This window comes from Rhyacophila brunnea, unplaced genomic scaffold, assembly GCF_057557595.1.
Source record: "Rhyacophila brunnea isolate RB1 unplaced genomic scaffold, BYU_Rbru_1.0 scaffold_98, whole genome shotgun sequence".
In the NCBI taxonomy this organism is placed as follows: domain Eukaryota; kingdom Metazoa; phylum Arthropoda; class Insecta; order Trichoptera; family Rhyacophilidae; genus Rhyacophila; species Rhyacophila brunnea.
The window spans coordinates 698864-706628 of NW_028233369.1; positions in this window are offsets into that span (position 1 = coordinate 698864).

The following is a 7765-nucleotide window of genomic DNA, read 5'->3' on the forward strand; positions in this document are numbered from 1 at the left end:
TGAAGAGTAAAGAAGATTCGACTTATGTAGAAGGAAATTCAATGAAATATACGAAAGCTTAAAAAAGGCAAATATCGTTGAATTCGAAAGAACAAGGAAAATCCCATACTACAAAGTTGACACTAGTACTCTCCAAACTATTAATATGATAATAGGGACAATTACATCCACCCGAAATCCCAAGAATATGTCCGATGTTGCAGTGTTGCTACAAACCGCACAACAGACTTACAAACGCCTCACAAAACGAACAAAAAAAGATATTAAATATATTTCAGAAAAAATTTTGCTACAAGAAAGAATAAGAGATGGACTAGAATTATATAAAAATAAACGCAGTGAAGTTAAAGAATATGAAGTAAAAAAATAAAGAAAAATAATGCGGTCAATAAACATGATCCTAGACATAGATGGTCATCTTTAAACAGTGTTAAATATTTTTACAGAAAATATTAGAATATTAAAGAAAAAAATAGAGCTGTACAAAAAAAGATGTGACTTTACCAGAGAAAATAACTGCTTTGAGCGCAATAGAAGACCTTTTTACAGAGGATTGACACAAAACAAAAGATATTCAATCGAAGCTTCAGATAAACAAATCAAAAAATTTTGGATGAAAATGTGGGAAAAAGGCACGGAAAATCACAACAAAAATAATTATAACGATTACCTATGCCTATTTCTACCTGTCCAAAAACAGGAAAAAATTTGCTTTATAACAGAGATTGAATTTGATAATATAATAAAATCACTGCCAAACTGGAAAGCTACTGGGCCAGATGGAATCTTTAATTTCTTCATTAAAAAAATGACGTGTCTTCATAAATATATATACCAGATCATATTCAGATGAAAGTTTAAAAAATAAAAACCAGGAAGAATGGTTTTACTCAGGCACTACATACCTTATACCAAAAGAAGATGTCAAGATAGGAAATGAATTTAGACCAATAACATGTATGTCTAATTTATATAAATTAACGACAAAAGCGGTCTCAAAAATAATTCAGTATGAAGTAGAGACAAGAGAATTAATTGCAGAAAATCAGTTAGGGACAATAAGGCGCGTTCAAGGAGCAAAAGAACAAGCTCTTATCAATATTGCGATAAATAAAGAGTATGGAAATAATTTATATACAACGTGGATTGATGTAAAAAAGGCGTTTGACTCAGTAGAACATAACTACCTACATGCATGTATTGAAAATTTGAATCTACCAGCATGGATAACATCTTTCATAAGAAAGATTACAAGTAAATGGAGTATATCGTTATGATTAAATGGAGATTAAATCATGAATAAAAGAATAAATAAAGGAATACTACAGGGAGATAGTCTGTCACCCTTTTTATTCGTTCTATGTATTGACCCCTTAAGCAGAAAATTAAATGAACGCTTTCCAGGGGTGAGTGTACTGAACGATAAAAACTCATATACAACAAATCACCTATCTTCATACATGACCTCAAATTAATATCAAAAACTCCAGAAACACTTAAACTCATGACAGACGAAATACTAACCTTCTTTAATGCAGTAGGCCTTGAAATAAACAAAAACAAATCAGCCACTAACCATGAAATATGTGCAGATGTAGAAACATTTATAGAAGGCCCGGCAGCCTATGAATATGAAGTAATTGTGAATAGCAAATTGGTGCTAAAGTTGGATACTATTGATATAATTGCAGAAATAATAATAAATCGAATAAGAAATTTATGTAAGACTAAACTTAATGCTGGGAATTTATTTAAAGCCATTAATGAACATGAAACATCACTAATAAATTACCATATGGGCGTATTAAAATTAGAACCAGAAGAATACATCAAACTTGATGATAAGATAAGAGATATTTTAAACAAATTTTTATTCACTCCCAGCCTAGTAATAAACAAAGATTATATATAAAGAGAAATGAACTAGGACGTGGGCTATGTAATATCGAATTTAAAGCTGAGAAGATGATCTACCAGCTAAAAAATCTGCTTGAAAACAGTAAAAACAGTTCACCGAGGAAGACCGCAATTCTCAAAGTAGAAAAAGATAACAAGACACATCTCTCACTAATTAAGAAATATCTTAAAAATAAATATCATGCTAACATCACCGACTCCGAAACACTGGAGAAAAAGCAGCAAGAAAGTTTATTGTGTAAAATAAAGGAAAAACCATTACACCAAAAACTTTTTGAAGCTAAGAATAATGATATGGTTGATATTGTTGGATCATCAAGATGGATAAAAGATGGCAACATTAAACCAAGTGAAGAAGGAAAGTTCTTTTTTATTCAAGACAGAAACGTGTTTTTCGGTGAGAGGATAAAATGCCCACACTGTAATGAAGCTATGAAAACAATTGATCACCTTGCAACAAGATGCAAGAAAATGTTAGGGCATGATTACACGCGAAGACACAATGAAATCGTAAGGTGTCTCCATTTCCTCCTATCAAGACGATACAACTCAATAAAACCAAAAAGATCTGAACTCACTAAGTACATGAGATCTGCGAAAACGAAAATGCTGAAATAAAAGTTGAAACCCGAATTAAAACGGATATTTACATCAAAAAAATAGACTTGATATTTTTCTATACGATAAAAAAGAAAATATGATTACGCTGATTGAAATAGGTATAACTAGCCTTGATAACTTGACTGAAGTTGAGAATGAAAAATATAGGAAGTATGACATCTTGGCAAATGAACTTGGTTTAATTTACAAATTTAAAACAAGAATAATACCATATGTGATGACTTGGGATCGGGTGGTCACAAAATATCATAAAAAATATATTAAGGAGTAAAAAATACCAGACGAAGTAGAAGCATACATGCAAGCTTTCACACTCCGCAAGACACTTGAACTCATCTCATTTGTGAGAAGAAGAGCAGTTGATGAAGATAGATCAGAGGAAGGTGTCAATGGATGCATCAAGGAGTTGTACATTATTTCTAATGGGCTGACACGTCTAAATAGATAAAATCGATAAAAAGAAAATCAACCCATAAAACAATAAAATTATAATGGGCTTAATTATTATTTAGATATTGATATATATAATTCAAGTTTCTAATATAACACGTAAATTGTGAAAAACTTAATAGTGATTGTAAGATTATTATCCAAAAATAAAATTCATTTTTTACATAAATTGATATGGAGCGGTCCTTCACAATCCACATTTCTACAGTATAAATAGTAAATTAGAGGAAGCATTAAGTTGAGCATATTTTTTTTAAGATTAGTGGAATAAACAAAAACACTAATAAGACATTCAAAAACTAAATTTTAATTATTTTCCATAGGCCAATAGATCTAACAATGATAAAATAATAATTTTCAAGAAAGACTGATTTAAATAAAAATTAACCAATAGAATAATATTAGTGGTATTTTTTTTACAAAATCGCTTTATAATCATCATACGCATGTTCTCTATCAATTGTTCGTGTAATAAAAGGATATGCCGTAGAATTGAAATACCAAAATATGTGTGATAAATACATATATAAATAATTTTATAGAGATATAAGCAAGACACTTGAAATCATCATATTTGAGCGAAGAAGAGCAGTTGATGAAGATAGATCAGGACAAGTTGTAAAAATATGTATCAAGAAGTCGTGCAATGTTACCAATGGGCTGACTACATTACAATGGATGAAATTGATAAAAATAAACTTAACCCATAAATAAAAAGTTAGGGAAATGAAAATTTAATATTTATAAAATCTTTTTCAAATCTTATTCTTAAAAAACGCGAATCTTTCTTATATGCTTACATATCTTAAAATAAAATATGATGGTGATGCAAAGTGATGCACACATGTTAAATTCAAAAACATTTTTTCTTATATGCAAGTTTAGAATTTTACAATAGAGATAATGCGAGTATTTCAAGAAATATATTAACAATCATATATGTTCTGAAAACGTGAAAGTAAAACAATAGTTTAAAAATACTTAAATTTTAACCCCGGAATCAAGTTTATAATAGCAGAAAAAATATTCACCAATCTTTTTTTAATGTTGAGATAAAATTGTAATCAAACAAAAAAAATGCTAATATGGGCTTTAGATAAGTAATTAAAAAAAAATACGCGGATGAAAAAATATATATTAATTCATAGTCCAATTTCATTCGAAAAACATAAAACATAAATTGAATTTCTATAATAAGTTAATTTTTTTTATTTCGGCATTATTGAGCTCACACAATTCTTAACTTCGAATCTGGTTTTTTCAGATTATCGCAAAATATACAAATGAGTAGAATTAATAAAAATATTTCGCATGTCATATATTGTGATGAGAGATATAACCCTATATAAAAGATTGCTTCATATGTAAAAAATGACATTTTCTATAGACCACGGGCAGATAAATAACATACGCATTCTTCTAGAAAAATATTATTATGATTAATTCATAAATAAATTTACTTGATACACTTTTTCAATTTTGAATCGCTTTAATTTACTTCCAAGTGATTATATGTTTGTTTTCTTAACACATATATTTATTATAATAAATTTTTACTTATATATATTATTAATCGGAGCTAAAATTTTTTATTAATTCAAATCGATAGAAAATACAATTTTATGATGTTTCATGGCTGCAGTATTTATCAAAAAATACAGTTTTACATGTCATATTTACATAAAATAGGGTTCACTTTATATAAATATATTTTAAATACGAAACATTGCGGGTCTTAAAAATAGGTCTGCTGAAGATAGTATATTGATTTTGAAATTTGTAAAATTGAATGCCACATTTAATTATTTATATGATAATAAGTCTGAGAATCTCTTAATAATTATATATAGATAATAATCACATATTTTTTTACGAAGGAATTTAAAGGCATGATGCCAGTTTTTTAATCGATCAACGAGTAAGTAAAATAATTTAATGCAAGAAGGCAAACTTATTTTTTGTGAAAACCAAGATAATGTGTATTTTTAAGCAAAAAACACCATAATAAGCAATACATTTTAGCGTGAAAAAATTCGTTAAAGATATAGGTTTAATATTTGCTGGTATATTCAACTTTTTGCCGAAATATAAGTAATTCAATGTTAATAATACTTTTTCTATATCACACAGATATTATGTTGACCTTTTACAACTGATTTTTATTAAATATTAAGATTATATGTAGAAATAATATATAAACTTTTTTATTTTATAAAACATATAAAATATTTTGAAAAAATATAAAAAAAACACAAAATAAGAAAAGAGACATACTTTTCACATGAAAGGATTATTTTTATTTGATTAATATTTCATATATAGTTATAAATTTAAGGAATTAAACATGAATATTCTAAACTCGAAAAAAACATGTAATTATAGTAATTTTGCAAACTTATTCGTGTTATTTATCAATTTATATTGACACTTTGATATTTCGTTCTTATATAAACTATGTAGAAGATCAAAAAATATATTTTATTTTATAAAAAAAAAGAGAGCCTAGGTATAATAATTTTCTCCTTATATTAAAAAAACACGATTTTATTATCTAGGCGAATATTCATGTGTAATTAAATTAAAGAATAGATGAAGAAAAAATATGTTATTAAATAAAACAATTATCTAATTATTAATAAATTAAATACATAAATCTCTAACTTTTAGATTTTATTTCTTATCTTTCTGCTTATATCTTAAATAACGCAAGACATATAACAATAAAATTTTATATCCTATAAAATACAATGTGAATGAAAGTACAAATAAAATGCGTGAAAGTAACATATTTATAATGGTTTAATATAGAGAATAAAAAAATATAAATATAAGATCATCAGGGTGAAGAGATGAGACTTTACCCTGTAGCAATAAGAAACGTTCCTATAACGAGATCCATATTTGGAATGATCAATAAAAAATAAAGAAAGGTGCTATTGCTTGAATTACAATAAAATCACTTCATTTATTTTATAATGAAACATATAGAAGAATATAATTGAATAAAAAATCATAATTTCATTATTTTTTTAAAAACAGCCACCCCATTTTTTATGTTTATAAAACAAAACGTATAAGTCATTTCAAAAATATAATATTTAAAAAAAAAGAGATCAAGAATAATTTTAGGAGTTTATAATTATCGAAGTTCATAATATAATACTTTTATTTCTTTGAAGATGGAATGTATAGACATAATCTATGTATCGATATATATGTGAATAATGCGTCTTAAAATATTTACATTCAAATTTGGCATATTTTTCATTATATTTTAAAATTTTGCTTATCTTTTTATCTGAAATAAAATTCGTTTTTGCATATATTTATCATCTCCTTTAATAATTTATTTTTAAATTCATAAATTATTACCCATAGATTTTATGTTTACCATAGAATTGGAATATCCAATAGTAATTGTGGTTATCGTTGTAGTAATCGTCATAGGATTTATTTACTGGATTAGGAAAGAAAAAACTCATGACTGTGAACTTGAACCAAATTTTAACAGTGCCAATGAAGATCAACAAAGATCCTACGAAGTAAAAGAAATGAGCAGTATAGAAAAGAAAGTTACGGAGAATTTTAAAATAGTGGATCGCAGAAATCTTAGACAAATTTACAGTATTTTATTCAAAAATTTATACATGCTCGTCGATTTTAGAAATTTCATTTTTACACTTGATGTAGAAATTTCAGAATGTATAAAGTTGAAAAGATATTTTAAGACTATAGAGATACAAGAAATGCACGGAAATTTAGATACCGAAGAACTATTTAATGATTTGACCTCCCACACAAAAAGCAAGAAAATAAATTTCGGTAATATTACTTTTATTCTGATCGATGTTATAATCGTAAAATTAACCGAACAAAAGGAAAATGCAATCAAAGAAGAATCTACGGAACTTCAAATTAAGAAAATAAAAAATATCGAGAAAATATGTATTAAATTGGCGAACATGTTCTTTTTCATTAATAATAATTGCAAAAAATTGCTAGGAAGTTCTTTTTATAATAGCTTAAGATCCTATTTTGCACGGACTATCAAGTTTTTGAACGTATATAAAGGTGGTGATAATTATTTAGATGAGGCAATAACACTAGAGCCAGGCATTCTTTATCCTAAATATCTCAATTTTTATCTTTACTCGAAATTACAGGATAATCCAGATTCACAAAATATATTAGAACCAGATGAAATTCTTGATATTTTTGTGCATGACCAAAAAGAATATACTTTAATCGGTTTTATTGCATATTTGGACTCTATGGACAACTTAAATTTAATGCACGGATCATTTTACAAAGAAAGTGGTGTGTGGAAGGTATTAGAAACCGCAACAATCGTAGATATAAATTTAATATATGAGATATTTAGGAATCCTAACATGGATTACAGTTTATTTTACGAGATGGTCTCTAAGTAAAATTGTTTATCAGAGGTTAAACCACATTTTATTAAAAAACAAAACAACCCTTTTAAAAATTAAAATTGTAATTATAATATATTGATGGGAAACCTTGGCTAATAACACCTAAAATATTTTATTGTCAAGTAGATATGAATATATTTAAAAAATTTTATCTAATTATTAAAATTCGTAGCATTAGTTATCTAGATTTAGACAACTTTTTTGTCTGATGTAATATATAATATTTTGAGATGAAAATTCATTGTTACCACCTTTGAATAGTTTTGCATGTTAAATATTGCAATGTTCACTTTTTCAAACTTATTGTAGAAAAAATTATGCTAATTTTAGGTAAAGAGTTT